Here is a 17362-nt window from a genome sequence, read left to right on the forward strand (position 1 = left end):
GTGTCACAGGAGAAGATTCTGGAAGCTTCCATTGCCTCTCCACCTCACGGAATGATACTGCCATTTGTCATTTCTCGCCCATCGCACCCCACAGAAGGGATTTTTGAAATGCAACACACCCTCACAGTGTATTTAGGTGAGATGCAATGCACTTGGCCAGTGGAGCAGTTGAAATGATCATGTTTTGACTAATTCTGAGCAGTTTTTCATGGAGAACTTCTGGGAGAAGCTGTAATCTGTTGACCTTGTTCCTTTAGGGGTTAGAACAACACTTTTAGGGACTTAGGAGCCCTTGGTTTTTGGACATTTCATGCTTGGGGCTGTAGGGCCCAAAAATGTCTATAACATAATGGAAAACCATTAGAAGGAGGGATACCACAGTTTTATATTAGCCTTAGCATTCATGATAAAATCTTGCACAATGCAATGTTAGATTCAGGAGCTTCACACAATTTAATGCCTAAATCGGTTATGGAAAAATTTAACTTGGACATTACTAGAGATTACAAGGACTTATTTTCATTTGACTCAAGTCAAGTAAAATGTCTAGGGTTAATCAAATACCTGTGTGTTTCCTTAGTACAATATCCTGCTAAGACCATTCTCATGGATATAGTAGTCGCTGACATCCCACCTAAATATGGCATGCTATTTTCTAGATCATGGGGGGCTAAACTCCAAGGGTCTTTACAACTTGACATGTCATATGCCACAATCTTAGTCTTTGGACAACCTAAAAAGTTGTATAGAGATACCCTAATGAAATATGTGGTGAGTAGCTAGGATAGACCTCAAAGCTTTCCTATCTACTCCTTACATTCTAACATTGATTCTTTTATTTTGTATAATGCTGAACAAACACAACAGACCACTTCAAACAGTATTATTTTAGAACCAAAAGAAATTGCAGTTACAACTAAAAAAGAAACTGTCCAAACTCAAGAGATTTCCAATAAACAAGATAATCAAAATGCAGCAAACAAGGAAAATTTTCTTCCCCCTGACAGTGAAAATTATGAACATGAGATATTGTGGCACCTGGAATTTGATGGATCAATGAATAAGTTAGTAGCAGAAGAAGGAGTGTGGATATATAATCTAGAGAATGATCACTCTGACCGCCATGCTTACAGACTAAATTTTAAATGCGCTAACAACATGGCTAAGTATGAAGCAATTCTTTTAGGTCTTAAATTAGTTAGGAAGCTAGGAGCTATAAGAGTTTCTATCATGGGAGACTCTGAATTAGGGATAACACAGATTAAAGCTATATATATGACCAAAGACCCTAGATTAAGTTGTTACAGAGGAACCATTATAGAAATACTAAACACTTCCCTAGAAACCAAAGTTGTTGTAATTCCTAGGAAGCATAATATGCAAGCTCATAGTTTAGCAATGTTTGCTAGCACTTGTAAGTTACCATTTCAACCTAACCATTAGTACACTGCTGAGGTCAGGCACAGACATTCTATCCCAGATAACTTGAAAAACTGGAAAGTATTTGCTAATTACCAACTAAAAAACAATTTTTAACCTTAAGGAAGAATTTGTAAATAGTAATATAGATACTGACATAACATTAGATCCTGATTTTAAAGATGAAATAGAAGATGAAAACATAGATATATTCCATCCTACTAAAGTTACAAAATTTGATGTACAAAACCTAAAAAAAGTTGAAATTGATGAGATAATTAACGAAGACTCTGAAATCATTAATCTCAAAAACAACTTTTTGCCCAAAGCATTGACCCCTTTGGAAGACTTGTTTGATTCAAATGATGTCCCTAGAAAATGAAAGATGGAACCCTTAAAATCTGATATAGAGGAGTGTAATATAGGCACTAAGGAAAATCCAAAATTGATCAAACTTTCAAAGTCCTTACCTCCTATTGAAAAAGTAAAATACCTTGAACTATTAAAGGAATTACAAGATGTCTTTTCTTGGAGTTATGAGGACCTCAAACCTTATGACACTAGCATCATACAACACACTATCCCCATAAAAGAAAACCAGAAACCTTTCAGGCAGAAGCTTAGGAGGATCAATCCCATCTTATTGCCTTCTATTGAAAAGGAAATCAAAAGGATGTATGAAGCCAAGATAATAGCACCAATTAGATTCTCTGATTGGGTTTCAAATTTGGTGCCAACTAGGAAGAAAACTAGTGAGATCAGACTTTGTGTTGATCTCAGGAATCTTAATAAAGTTTCACTCAAAGACAATTACCCTCTCCCTAAAATGGATCATATCTTACAAAGGGTAGTAGGGTCAACCAGAATCTCATTATTGGATGGGTTTTCTGTTTACAATCAGATTTTAGTTCACCTAGATGACCAGGCTAAAACTGCGTTTACTACTCCTTGGGGCACATTCATGTATGTGAAGATGCCTTTTGGATTAAAGAATGTAGGGGCCACTTTCCAAAGAGCCATGGACATAGATTTTTCTAAGGAAATTCATGACTTCCTAGTAATATATTTAGATGACATCACTATATTCTCAAAATCTGATAAACAACACTTAGATCATCTAAGGCAGGTTTTCATCAAATGTGGAAAGTATGGAATTTCTTTGAATCCAAAAAATATTTATTTGGGTTAGAAGAGGGAAAGTTAATAGGTCATCTAATCTCTAAATATGGTATCGAATAGATCCTACAAGAATTGAAGCCATCTTACAGATACAACATCCTAGGAGCATTAGGGAATTACAAGACTTTTTAGGGAAAATTAACTTTCTTAGGAGATTTATTTCTAACTTAGCAGAATTAATTAGTTCATTAAACAATATGTTGAAAAACGATTTGACCATAAAATGGACCATTGAGGCTAAGAAATCCTTTGAAGATATTAAGCTAGCCTTAACAAAAACACTAGTTCTGATTAGTCCAAAGTTTGATAGAGATTTCATTATATTTTCCTTTGTCTCAGAGCACACAATTGCTGTAATTCTACTGCAAAAGAATGATGAGGGCTATGAAAAACCTATTGCCTTTTTTAGCAAAGCCCTCAGAGATGCCCCTTTAAAATACAATATAATGAAAAATCAAAATTTTGCTTTGGTTAGAGATATCAAAGATTTTAGAGTTTACATTTTATATTCTCATATAATAGCCTATGTCCCCAATTTAGTAGTCAAGGATATCCTAACTCAGGATGGTCCAGATGGAAATAGAGGGAAATGGATTGCTACTATATTAGAATATGACCTAGAAATCAAACCAACAAAGTTAATCAAAGGCCAAGGTTTAGCCAAGCTCATGGCTGAATCAAAATGTTAGGCCTTAGATATAAATTTTATTATAGAAATGGATAGTGGAGAGGAGATGGCAACTCCACCAATCATCTAGGAATTTAGTGAATCACCATGGTATGCTGAAATTATATATGTTCTACAAAATCTACAAGCTCCTCCTGAATTATCTAGAACCAAAAGCAGATTTTTAAAATGAAATCTTTAAAATTTTGCATAATTGACAATGCTTTGTTTTGGAGGAATCATGAAGGTATCCTTCTTAACTGTTTATTGAAAGAAGAATATAACAACGTGTTACAAGAGTTTAATGCAGGTGACTATGGAGGACATCTTTACTGGAAAACCATTACTGACGAGATTCTTAGAGCTAGTTTCTATTGGCCTACTTTGTTTTCTGATGTAAAAAGGTTTGTAACCTCATGTCATAAGTGTCAAATTTTTGAAGGAAAGAAAAAGCTTTTACCCCTACCCTTAAAACCAATCTCTGTTGAAGCACCTTTTCAAAAATGGGGTCTTGGCTTCATTGGTGAAATCCACCTACCTTCCTTTGCCCAACACAAATGGATCCTCACTGCTACAGATTATTTTACCAAATGGATAGAAGCCATACCATCAAGGCAAGCCACTGACACTGTTATAATAACCTTCCTTGAGGCCAACATCCTATCAAGATTCAGGTGCCCAACCAAAATCATCACTGATAATGCAACAACTTTCAAATCTAGGAGAATGATTGATTTCTGTAATAAGTATCATATAACCTGGGCCACTCCAAAACTTATTACCCTCAAAGAAATGGACTAGTAGAGTCCTCAAACAAAAGTCTGGTAAATATCATCAAAAAATTGCTAGAGGATAACAAGAAAACATGGAACAAAAAGCTAGTAATTTCCTTATGGATAGACAGGCTAACCACAAAGAAATCCATTGGTACTAGTCCTTATCAATTAGTTTATGGAATGGAAGTTGTTTTCCCATCCTCCTTGGGAACACCAGTGATGAAGCTACTCCAAGAGTTGTAGGTTGAACCAAATGACATCCAAAGAAGAATCAACCAAACAATTCACTTATAGCAAACCAGGGAAGAAGTGTACATTAGATCTCAAGTTGTGTAGGAAAGGATCAAAAAGAATTTTGATAAAAGGATTAAGGCATAAGACTTTTACCTAGGGGACAAAGTTCTAAAATGGGATTCAAGGAGAGAAGATAAAGGTAAACATGGGAAATTTGATTTCCTATGGAAAGGCCCATATATCATTTATGCTTTCAGGGGTAATAATGCTTTCTTCCTCAGAGAAATGGATGGCATAGAAGTAGAAGGAGGACCAGTTAATGGTCGAATGCTCAAACACTATATTGAACCTAGTTACTGATTTCACTGATCATCTGTACATACTTTATTTTTCAAAAGTCTAGAGTTGAGTGGATGGTGATTTTTGAAGTTGAAGCCCGAAGAGAAGGCCCTAAGCTTCAAAAAGGTTTATTGTCATAAATAGCAATAATGAAGAAACATGAAAAGGAGAAGTTACGGGGTAGCATCAAACAATTCAGAAGGCCATTGGTCTACAAAGTTCTTGACATTTCACCAGGAAATTCCATCCCCAAGTGGAGCCACTGTTAGGTTCCTATACCAATAGGAGTCATAATTTTGAATCTCTGAGATTAAACCTATAATATGTACACACCTTTTCTTTCTATAAATATTTTCCATATTCAAAAAATTAAAAAATGTAAAGAGGGTATGTCCTAAAAGAATAATCAAAGGACAAAAAGAACAAAAAGGTCGAAAAAGATGAAAAGTATGAACCCCAAGAAAAGAAAAAAGACCATGAAAGTGAGCAAGCCAAAATTCCATTACTATTTACCTTTTGCACATAATAAGTGATTGTGTGTAGTTTATAATCTTTGCCACAATCCATGATAGTCAAAATGTTTAAACTTGGCTATTTCGTGTTTCAATTTCATGTCTATATATAGAGAATAAAAATCTGGCCAAATAGGGTAACCTTGGCAGATAATTAGATAGGCAGAGTAAAGAAAAGGAGCTCAACTGTTTAATTTGAGCCCTTGGATGTAATAAGGTCAGATTTAGTTAGTTTACTATTGTAAAGAGAAAGAAAAATGTTTGATAAGGGTTTTCTAGCTCAAATGTACCCTAATAAAGAGAAGTAAAAATGTTAGGATAAGTAGATGGGTAAGTAGAAGAAAGGTTGTAGAAGTATGATGATTGATTAGACAAAAGCATATTTATTATTCTGATCATAAAAGTTCCAAATGTGAATGGGAAATCAAGCATGCAGATTGATATCAAGTCAACTAATTAACTTCCCTCATTCATTTCACCTTTTACTTAACTAATTTCCCACAATAAAGTTCAAAGTACTTAAAAACCCTAAGTCAATGAGGCTCAGAGCATTTCTCTGACTTTTGGAGGGACCAGACCCTCGACTCAATGACTTATAGGCAATAAGTACTAAAACCCCCTCATAAAAATTCATTCCCCCTTTTAGTTCATTCATTTCCCCTAATAATACTCTTTTCCTAAGGTTAAATTACTTTTACCTAGGAAAAGTATTTATTCCCCCACATAAATCATTTTCATATTAAAAACCCACAAAAACACTATATCCTAAGTTTTTATGTTATTATCGGAAAAGCATTAAAACATGAAATATCATATACTTAGGGTATTGTGCCCCTTTCCGCTCATTTTATTAATTACTAATTTTATTTATTAAATCCCAAACAAAAACCCTTTTCCCGTATATATTTAACTCCCGCAATATTAACTAGCCCTATACCCTAGTTTAATTATATAAACTATGATTTTCTACGAAAACCCCGAAAACCCACTAACTAATCGGTTTGTGATTAAGTTAGATAATCCCCTGTTTAAACCCTCTGATAATGACCCCGATGCCTTAACCCTGCTTTAATCCCTCATTAATCCAAAAACCGCCGCAGTTAAGCACCCGCCGGGCCCCCACTACCCTCCATGCAACTTTCCCACCCGATCACTGTACGATCACTCCCCTTCACATCTGAAGGCCCTTATCCATTTTGGGTGGGCCCAACGTCCCAACATTACCCACCCAAAAAAGATGTTTTTTGTCGGGCCCCCGATGCTACGTGTCGCTCAATGTATGGAATCGGGTGGCCTCCCCCCAATACCATCGAGCGCCTGAAAGAGGTGTGATGGAAACCACTTACCGCCCACCCACTGCATGCCAAAATGGTTACTGTTCACCCGCTACATGACAAAATGACCACTGTTCACCCATACGCACCAAAATTGACTTTCGCACATAAAGCCAAAATGCCCCAAATCATTTGTTTTTATCCTTTTTTCAACTGTCAAACTCCATGCAGGCACCCGCAAATGTCGAAGCTGTCAACTTACGTCCAATTGAACCCTAAAGACGCCACAAAGCACCGAGTTCAGCTTACAACCTACACAAAGAATTTTCAACCATTCACAGTTTCCAGTCGACCTATTTAGAGCTAGTTTTCCTTAAATTCCAGGTATTTAAGCCATAATTCACTGGAAAACCTATCAATTTCAGAACCAGTTACTGAGTTTTATTAGTTAAAGTGAAAAATTAATTAAAGAAACTCAAGTAACTTAAGAAAACACTGTACTGAACCACCATTTCCCTAAAAAACTAAAAATCACCTCCCCCACTCTCAAATCCACAAGAACTAAGAATGGCTGCCCCAATTTCCATGGATGTTAGACCTATTTCCACTCCTCATTTGGACCTAGACCACCTCCCCCTGGCTGATAAGGATTTCTAGATAAAGGACACCTCTGTCCATGAATCCCCTCTCAAACTATACTACCGATACAGAGACCAATACCTGAACCATGTTGATAAAAATGGTTTTTGGGAGTCCGATTTGCCCAAGTACCAATTCCCTGAAGTTCACATTTTCCTAGATGTTGTCGATTACTGCCATGCAAATTATATCCCCAGTCAAAGAGCAGTTATGTCCCCTAACCAAACCATACTTTTCACCATCATTGCTGAATCAATCAATGAAATGCTACAAATCCAGCCTGGCCAAAACTTGACTCCCCTATCCATTGGAGATCTGTTGGATTTATTTCCCAATCTCAGCCATGCTAGATTGGCCCAAATAATCCAAACCTTCATTGTAGAAGAAAAGTATACCCTTAAAGAACCCCCTCCATATGTGTATACCATATTATCCCCATTTGGCCAAGGCATTGTAGCAATGATATCTAGTGTCCTAGGTTATACTACCAGTGAGTATATAGATGAAATTATCCTGGCTTTTATGTCCATATACACTCCAGGATAGCCTCCTACTGTTATTTATGATTATGCCAAGTTTATAGCCGATAGGATGCATGACCATTTTCTCAAAATAAGAAATGAGAGAGTCTTCAAATACTCCTTTGTTTTGTACCACCTTTTTTTATATTTCCAGTCAGACAAGTTTCCATTCACCTTGCAGAAGCTTGATACAAAAGGGCAACCCATATCAGTGAATTTCTAGACTCCATTGATCCATAAATATCACTCCCCATATTCATATACAGACTTCATAGACCTATTTTTACATCCCATTGTGACAATGCGGATAGGAAGCCCTCCTCCAAGAATCAGTTCAGATATAAAGAGAATCCTACAACTCTCAAAACAATCCAAAGTGGGTGATTGGTACTTGTACTAAAAAACACAAAGATTAGGATTTATGGTTGTGAGCTGGCCCCATACAAACTACCTAAATACCTCCCAATGAGGTTATTTGCTATGGAGTACTACAGGCAGATAATAAATTTAGATGAGGTACACTTTGTCAAAGCCAAAAAGAAGGCCTAGCTCAGGATCAAATACCAATTAGGTCCCTGTATTTGCAATAGCCGAGAAACTAGAAAGGAGGCATACCTAATCCTTTAAATATTAAATATAAAACAGAGCTTCATATGGAGATATGATCCCTTGGATTTCATCTGCAACAGAAGGCAGAAAAACAAGATGGCTCCCTATATTCATCACTGCATCCCTGAAATAGAAAAGTATGCCAACCAATTGGAATGGGTGGAAAACACTTTAGAGGATAGGGATAGTACTGAAGTTTTTGTGGAAAACACATTAATTTATCTAGAGAAACAACTTGATGAGGGTTCTTTCCTGCAGGTGCCAAGAGAATCACAAGTGTAAGAATAATCATAAGTACAAGAAGGATCAGAAGCACCAGACCTATCAGAGGTATTAGAGAAATCAGATATACCAGAGCAATCAGAGAAAACAGACAGACCAGAGGCCACCATGAGTACCCCCCAATCTTACAGACTCCTCTAAATGAGGAAAAAATCCTCAAGAGAAATAGGGAAGGGGCAACTCCTTCAGAAAGAACAACATCACAAGCCTATGCAGAGACAAGCCGGGCTAAGAGGTAAAGAGTGAATCCTATCTTTGAACAGGAATATACAGAGGAGACAACTGAAGTTACAAGTATAGAAAGAGATGGGAGTAGGCTTGCCACTCCATCTGGAGGCACTCTAGAACCTTCCACATCACACACTTAGATGTTGGAAAGGCAGCAAAGTGTTGAGGTATCCTCTTTCAGAATGCCAGCAGATAAAGACCAAGACAGTAAGGAGAGGTACAAAGAAATAAAGGCTAGAAATGAGTTTCTGAAAGCCCAAACCTATGAACAGTATCTAAAAATAACCCCTACCAATCAAATAAGGCTTATGTCAGCCTATGATGTCAAAGAGGGGAAGATGAAAATGACCTTCATCAAGCCGACCACTCAGCAGCCAAGGACAACAACAGATTTTAAAAGAGTGGATTTTGAAGTACTGGCAAGGGATATTCATCCCATTGACCAGATTGAGCTGCATAAGCAAATGGGTGAGATTATTTATTCTACATTAACAGGGAAAGCCATAGTATCCCACCAATTGCGGAACTCTTTAAACAATATGTCATCTTAGTTTTAGTTGGAGAAGGCCTCCTCACAGGCCAAAGGTACAAGAATCAAGTCCTTGGAGGATTTAATGATAGAATTGGGACACGATCCCAAGGATGTGAAATCAATAGAGTAGCTAATTAAAAAGAAGAATGATGACATTGCTGCATTGAAGAAGTAGCTCAAAATTCCCCATCTGCATCACCCTCAAACAATGGAAGTCCTAGAAGCACAAAAGGGACATGAAGAGCTTATGGACCTAGTCCTAAAGCTAAATGATCAGCTTAAAGAAATGGAGAAGGAATTGGACACTTTGATTTAGTCCAAGAAAAGTGACCTGGCCACATATTCCACAACTGCCATCCCCACAGTGACAACAACAGTTACCTCCACAATGGCAGCATCATTGGCACCTACAACTCCACCTGCCATAGCACTGCCAATTACAACTGAGTCCACTACAGCAATAGGTACATCAACTGAGAAAACAACAGAACTGGTAAAAGCTATGGAGGAGCTATCCATCCAAGCTATAGATCTCAAAAGATTAAAGGAGAAAGTGGCAAGCTTAGAAACTGATTGTAAACTTGCCCAAGTGCAGCAAAGAGAAGAGACACAGAAGGCCCTAAGGATGGGTGAGAAAATCAAACTCCTAGAGAAAGATTTGACACTGCAAAAGCCACTGGGACAGACTAAAGAGATGCTCTAGGCCAATATCATTGACTCTGTCAATGATATTTGGCCATCAATCCAAGTTATATTTTAGCAAACTGAATTGGTATAGGTAACCACTGAGGCTATCCAGAAAGTAAGGGAAGAATTAGGAGACCAACTTGAGGATGCAAATCGACTCATCCACCTCCTGGATAGTAAGAACAGATATGAGCTCCATGAGCTCGGTGCAGAGGATAGGACTAAAGCCATCCTAGAGATTAAAAAGTTTCTTTCCAAAAGAAACCTCATACTCAACTTAGGAGAAAATTTCCATAACATGCAGGTAGCCATTGACAGATTCATGGCTAAATTTCAAATTTTGAGGGAAAAAGTCCTTCACAGTCCTATGTTCATCAATGATAAACTCTGAACCAATTGGACTATAGTGATAGACTTAGGAGGTTAGCCAAGGAACAAGCCAACTCTTCAGGCATCGAAGCTTTGCCCACTGGCAAAGTATTATATGATACATTGGAAAACCTGTTTTTCCTAGAACATGAGGTGAAACATTTGTTTCTCACCAAGCCCAATTTTGAAAAATACATAAGGGCAGACGAAATTTACACAAGAATGTTAAAGGTGAGATTGTCCGAGGTAGAATGGTGGGAAAAAATGACAGATTTACTATGAAAATTTTTTACATCAGAAAGTTACCACAGTAAATTTGAAGGCAGCTAGGTAAAACAGGTGAAAGACAGATAAGTAGGGTCAAAGAGTAACAGAGTCAAAGAGTATCAGTAAAAGATCAAAGTAAAGAATATTCTAGTGTGGAAATACCACAACTATCAGTTAGCTTAAAGGGCTCAAAACTCAATAGAAATAGCTAGCAACACCACAATAAAAGGGACAACAAGAAGTAGTTTCACATTTGTCTCTATCTTCATGTATGAAGATATTTTATTCCCTAGATTAAATCTCAAACTGTTATGATATATTATGTAATTATTTTTTGTGTAGATACTTCACATTTCGAAGTATGTGGTGGATTCCACGACATTTATATAGACTTTTTCTCTCAAATCAAAATTCTATTGTATCAATGACTGGATTGGTTTGCTGGATCAAGAAATAATGATAAGATATTTTACAGGATTCTTTTGTAAAGAAAAATACAAATAAGTATTCTCTCATGTTTATTGTTGTTTTCTCTTGTGTTTCTTCATAATCTTGTTTGTTTTTCTAAAATCTAAATGTATAACAAGGAATGAGATTTTAGAAATTGGTTGAATGCACTCTGTCTTGTCTGTTTTACATTCTGAATGTTTTCTCCTAAACTATCTTAGCTAAGGAATTCTTAACTGCTCCTTAGCTTCTGTAGTTTATCCTCGGGTTTATAATAAAGGATTGTTAATTGCCCTTTGTTCATGATCACCCTTTGTTCCTCATTTTGATGTCGGTCCAAGGATTCTTAAGTGCCCTTTCACCCTGGTTAGAATCATTTGATCCATTAGACCTGAATATTTTCCTTTTGCTTTGCTAGCCTGCCTTGTGAACATTCCCTTTAATGATGTAGTCGAGTTATGCTATCCATTTATTAACTCCATAGCCCAATGGCTTGAAGACTTGGCTCTATCAATCTACTCTAAGAATTCCACCACCCAAGCTTCAATTCAAAACAAAACCCTGTGAACACTAAGAACTAGCCTAAAATCCCATAAATACAAAGCTAAATTATAAAGAGAGAGCCCTCTCTAGACATAGGTTGGCTAGAACCTAAGCCTAAAATATTGGTTTGTGGTTACCTCGGATGATTCCTTATTTTGATAGCTTCTAGGGAAAACTTCTGAGTGATAACAGACTGCATAGGAAGAGGAAGGCACCATGGATCGCTCTTCCTTTGCAAATCAGATTGTATGAGATTAAGAGCTTAAAGGATGCAGACATCGAAGCTAAGGAGATAGTAGGATTTGAGTTGGCACCAAAGACTTCAACCCATATGATCATCATGGTATTTTCTAGGACCATTATGCAAGAGTGTAGTTTCCATGGATCCATGTGACATTTCACTTGCATGAGGAGGACCCTTGGAGGTACTGCTAGAATTCATCCAAAATCCATGAGCCGGTTAGTATAGAAACAACTTGGAAAGCTTCTCTATAGATAGCAACAAAACAAGAAGAAACAATAACAACAACAATAGGAAGTAATCCAGTGCTTGACAAGGGAAAGAGGAAGATTACCGAGAACCCAGAGGCAGAGCAAAGCTGCAAGATGAGGGAAGATCCTATCATAGAGAAAGAAGCTTTGCAAGCTGAGGCAAAGAGGGAGCAACAGATAAAGAAAGCAGAGAAAGGAAGAGAGAAGAGCAGAGACTACAAGAAGTAGAACTAAAGCTGTAGGATATGGAGAAGAAGTTGAAGGAATAATAGGAGTTGAGGAGGAGAGAAAAAGAAGAGAAGCGAAAATAGGAACAAGAACAAAGGCAAGGTGCAATGAAAAAGCAAACAACGCCCATACATGTTGAGGAGTCAGAACATCCAGCTGTAGAATAAGAGGGTCAACAGATGTATGATCAGGAGATTTCTCAACAGATTGAGTAACTGATTGAAGTGATATACATGGAGTTGGAGCAAGAGCCATAGAATGAAGACATTGACCTTATGACACAAGAGCTAGAGGTCACCTCTCAGTCTCTACCACCTCCAATGTTAGAACCAGTCTTGAGCAAGTAAGGAGAAGTTATTCTCCTTGATGATGATTTGGTCATGGATGTGTACAATCTATCATTTGATGAGTTGCAGAAGAGGTTTTTATAGTCACGGAGGAAGCACTTCTAGGATGATAACACATCACCTACATTCATCAAGCAAAGGGTCATAGTACCAGACATCATAAACCATCTATCCACCCTTGCCGATGCTACCTTGGCCTATGTAGGAGCACTAAGCTCAAATGTTAAGTTCCTGTTGGTCGAGAATGAACAAATGGAAAATAACTTCCAGGCTTCTAGGAAAGAGGACGAACAAATTCAAGAGAAGAGTGTAGTTTCCCCAATAGAAGAGATGAGGAAAGCAATACTTGCTGAAGTATCAACGCTTGAGACTACCATGCAGAATCTCTACGATGGATTTTTCACTGTGCATAAAACAGTTGTCTGTGAGAATGGATTACAACAATGGAGCAAAGTGTTTGTTCAAACGCTCAAGAAAATACATGTGTCCATCACCCATGTGGTACAAAGGGGCCTCGCTTCACTTGCCAAAGAAGATGAAGCCACGGGAAGATTTGTAGAAAGTATTGTTTCAGATGTTGGCTTAGAACTATGAGAAACTCGCCACATTCATTAGCAGCATACATGCCTCATATGCGTGGTTGTACAAGAGTTTGGATGTCATGGTGAGAATGCACAGGATCTTTTCAATCAGTTCCCTCAACGAGGCTAGACCCAAGAACTAATTTTGGTTAGAGATCTATGGGTACATGGAGCAGATAAGGAGAGAGGCCACCAGGGATGACTTGGAGTTGAGTGCACATAACATGCAGAAGTACATTGGTGGTCTTGTCATGGTCAACACCATGCTGCACATGGTTTAGGATGAGTTGGATACATGTTCCAAGTCAATATACCTGGATGTTATGGAGGCAAGGGTTCATTATCAGAAAGACACCATCAAGGGGACATCAACACATAGTATCAAGTTTGGCATCAATATGTGACTGAGAAGCACCAAGTGGATGTTTCTGAGTTGGTCTTTCCCAAAATTCGGAATCATAGTGTTTTGTATTGGTAGGTTGTCTCTAGCCTATTTTTTCTTACATGGGTACATGTGGAAAATGTAATATTATTTGTAAATATGTTGTAAGTGAAATTCCAAGTGTCATTAGTGGAATGTGAAAGGTCATCATGTTATGTAATGAGTTATTTGTAAATAAGTTGAAGAGTCATGAGGGTAGTCAAAGAGTCAAAAAGGGGAATGTCAAGGGTCACCCCATCGTTTGTTATAAGTAGAACCTCATAACTCATAGAAGAGGATTTTGGGATCCAATCTTTTGGCTAGGCTTAGGCTTATAAAGGGATTGGTAGTATTGTGATGAGCCTTAGCTTATCCACTATGTAGAGTGAATATAATTCTTTGGAGGAGCAGGTGTTCTTGATTGTAATGTTCCACTATTATGGCTAGTGGTCATCAATGGTGTATGTATGAATGGAACTTTCACTTATAATAATAATATCATAGGCAACACACTTTCATGCATATGTTTTTATTGTAGTTGGACTATTATGGTTTCTTTAGTAATGTGTGTTATTTAACTTACACATTCTATTATGAACTAATTTGTATGCAATTGTATGGATCTTGTTGAATGCGTGTTGTTGGATTAACCCGTCACTTTAATTTGTGGACTATTCCACATTTTAGCTTGTGATGTCATTCCGCTCATGTGTTCCTTTCAAGATATGTACTATTACATGATTCTAAGGGGTACACTTCCTTTTCCCCTCCGTGTGTTAGAACCCCCATGCATTGCACTTGACTCTCCACAGGGTCACACACTTACTCTCACCCAACTTTATATTACTTACCTTTGTGGGCTATCACGGTCAAGGCATTAAATTACCATCCACTGTTGGGAATCCTACTCCAAATGGTTTGAGGTCTAGTTTGGACTTCTTATTAGGGAGATCCCCTGAATGTTGGCAGGTCCAACACTGTCAACATTTTTGGTGCTAGAAGGAGGGCCAGATGACAAGCTAATCCCTTGAAGTATATTTTGAATTTATACACATATTTCATGACTTCTGTTGAAATCATAACCTTGACACATTTCTCTCATGCTGTTGATTTTGAAGCGCCGATGAGAATTATAGATTACTTGTCCAAATACAAGTTTAATGGTGATAACAAAACTCCCTTTTTTAGGCACACAATTTCCTTTGTTGGCTTCTGTGACAGGCATGATGTCCCCTCGGATGACATTCCTTGTGGGTTGTTTTCTTTCACATTTGAAGGGCACACAAGGCAATGGTGTCACACATTTCACATAGTTTCTGTTAGCACCTAAATCTACCTTAGGCTGAAAGAAGGCAAAAATTAGGGTAACCACAAACCATGCTCAGTATGGTAGCTAGCCCTACCAGAACATGAGAGGGCTCTCTCCGAGTCACACTCAGTGAATAGATAATCGAAAACGGTCTAAGATGACTTATAATAAAATATTTACCTTAGGCTAGTAAGTGAATAGGGATTCGGGAAACAATTTTCATGAATGACCGAGCTTCTGGGATGGTATGGGACCAAAGGTCAGCAAGGAGCAGAGAATTTAATACAAAGGCACAGATTATTCCGTGAGGCAAGGTAGGTGGAAAATGTAACAATTTAGTTTGAGGTAATGCGGCATGAATAGATTTCTGAAGAAAGTGAAAAGGGCATAGTTACATGAATCCTTTTCAACAGAAGAAAAACACTGAACATGAAATTTTCTCACAGGCAGAGCAATAAAATTGAATTCTACCTAATCTCACTCAGAAAATTTCACTGGAAATGGACATGAATTGAATTATGAAACATAATTAAATACATATGAAAACATAAGAGACACATTTGCTACACTCACAACCACAAGAATATCATGAAATAGAGCCGCTGCCTTTCATTAATTCTCTGTCAAAAATACATAGTGAAGAAACAAAGTTTCTTTCACACAGTCTCCCAGAAGTTACAAGCCAACCAACCCTTTGCAAATAACTTACATACAATACATAGAATGTGTGAGGGAGAGATAGAATTCCCAAGGGTTGGGGAGTTACTCGAATCATTGCAAAATGGAGATGGAGAGCCAACCATCAGCTACAGGTGCAGCGCTACAAACATGACATTTGGCTTTGGGTGACTGTTTTCCTTCCTTCGCCATTTGGATAGAAGCCAATCTACAGAAAAAACTCTTTAAATGCCGCCTTTGGTGCCAAAAAACTGAAGTGTAGATGAGCGGGCTCACTTGGAGAAGTCGTGAACCGAAATTTCGCGAAACGGAAGCAAATTGGCAATTTTTCCTCTGTGCACCGCGCCATTTTCTTTGTGCGTCACACTACTTTGGGGCCTGTTTTGGGACACTTTTAGGTGTCCAAAATGTGCCCAAGTGGGCTTTCTAGAAATCCTGTCTTGCGTACTTTCTAACCCCACTGGAATTTTTGAATTTGGTGCTCATTTTCCCCTCCAAATATTCATTCTCCCAAGACTACTTTCTGTGTGTCAAAAAAGTGGCAGAGAGGCCATTTTTGGGTGTTTTTTGACCTTTAGGAGACTCAGATCTTGTCAAAATTTCTTTCTCGGACACCAGTAGTCATCATTTTCCATGTTGAATCCAAAAATGTAAGCCATTCCTCATTTGGAGCTCTAAAATTTTAGCGTCGCGCCAGTGGCGCGACGCACAGGGAGAAAATTCCTGTTTTTTGCCCAAAAATTTACCATGTGACCAAAAATTCCCCAAATTTCTTGAAATTTGGGCTGGAGGTTCCCTATGGGGTGTTATGATGGGTCAAGGAAGCCTCAGCCAAGATTCGAAGCCGATCTTGCTCTTTTTCCTCTCTTGCCTTTCTTGTTGCTTTCCTCAATTTCGCTTTCAAACTCCTTATCTGGGCCTTTGCACTCATGTTTCGTGCCCTGTAGTGATAAACCATCCTCCTCAGTATGGTTTTGTCTCTGTTGGCCTTCTCCAGCAGTCTCTCCAGGTGGATGTTGACTCTCTCGAGATTGGCCTCCCGGTCCTCATTGATTTCTTGCTCCAATGGCGTGAGCTCAACTCCTCTCCTTTGTGCAGCTTGGCGATGTTCACGAATGTTTTGTAGCTCCATGATCGTTCGCTGATCCTCAAGCTACTTGTTTCTCTGCTCCAGGTACTTCATGTTCCACTTGGCCCTCTCCAAGTCAAGGGACAAGTCCTCAATCTCTGACTGCTGCTCCTGGATGACCTCTCTAAGCTCTGCATTTGTAGGTTCTGTATCTGTCTCATCATCCTGAAGGAGAACGAATTCTGTCTCTCGTTCACCTGATGGCTCACCTGAAGGCCCCTCATCATGCACTGGCTCCTTACCTCTGCCCTGCTCCTGTGATGCTGATGTCGGAAGCGAGGCCCCTTCCACCCCAGGTGGAGATAACACTCGCTTTGCTGCTGCAAATAAGGGTCTACTGCCTTTTTGATAGGTGATGTATACTGGCATAGTAGCAGTCTCATGGCACTCATGCTGATGTGACGGACCACCTATCTCATGCTCTACCTCTGATACTACCTATGGAGCGCTGAAGAAATCACGGGAGACGAAGTCCTCCTAAGCAATACCCTGCAATCCCAACTGATGGTCCACTAAAATCCGGATAAGAGCAAAGTGATAAACACTGTTGAGTTGCTGTCGAGGGGTCTTGTGCTGCATGAAATTCTTCATCCTCTCTATGTTCCCGCAGATGAAAAATTGGAGGTTCATCATCTGCACCCTAGTAAAGTGCA

The sequence above is a fragment of the Pinus tabuliformis genome, chromosome 4_2 (genome assembly GCF_031772625.1).
Source record: "Pinus tabuliformis cultivar Carrire ecotype Pingquan chromosome 4_2, CPIR1, whole genome shotgun sequence".
NCBI lineage: Eukaryota > Viridiplantae > Streptophyta > Pinopsida > Pinales > Pinaceae > Pinus > Pinus tabuliformis.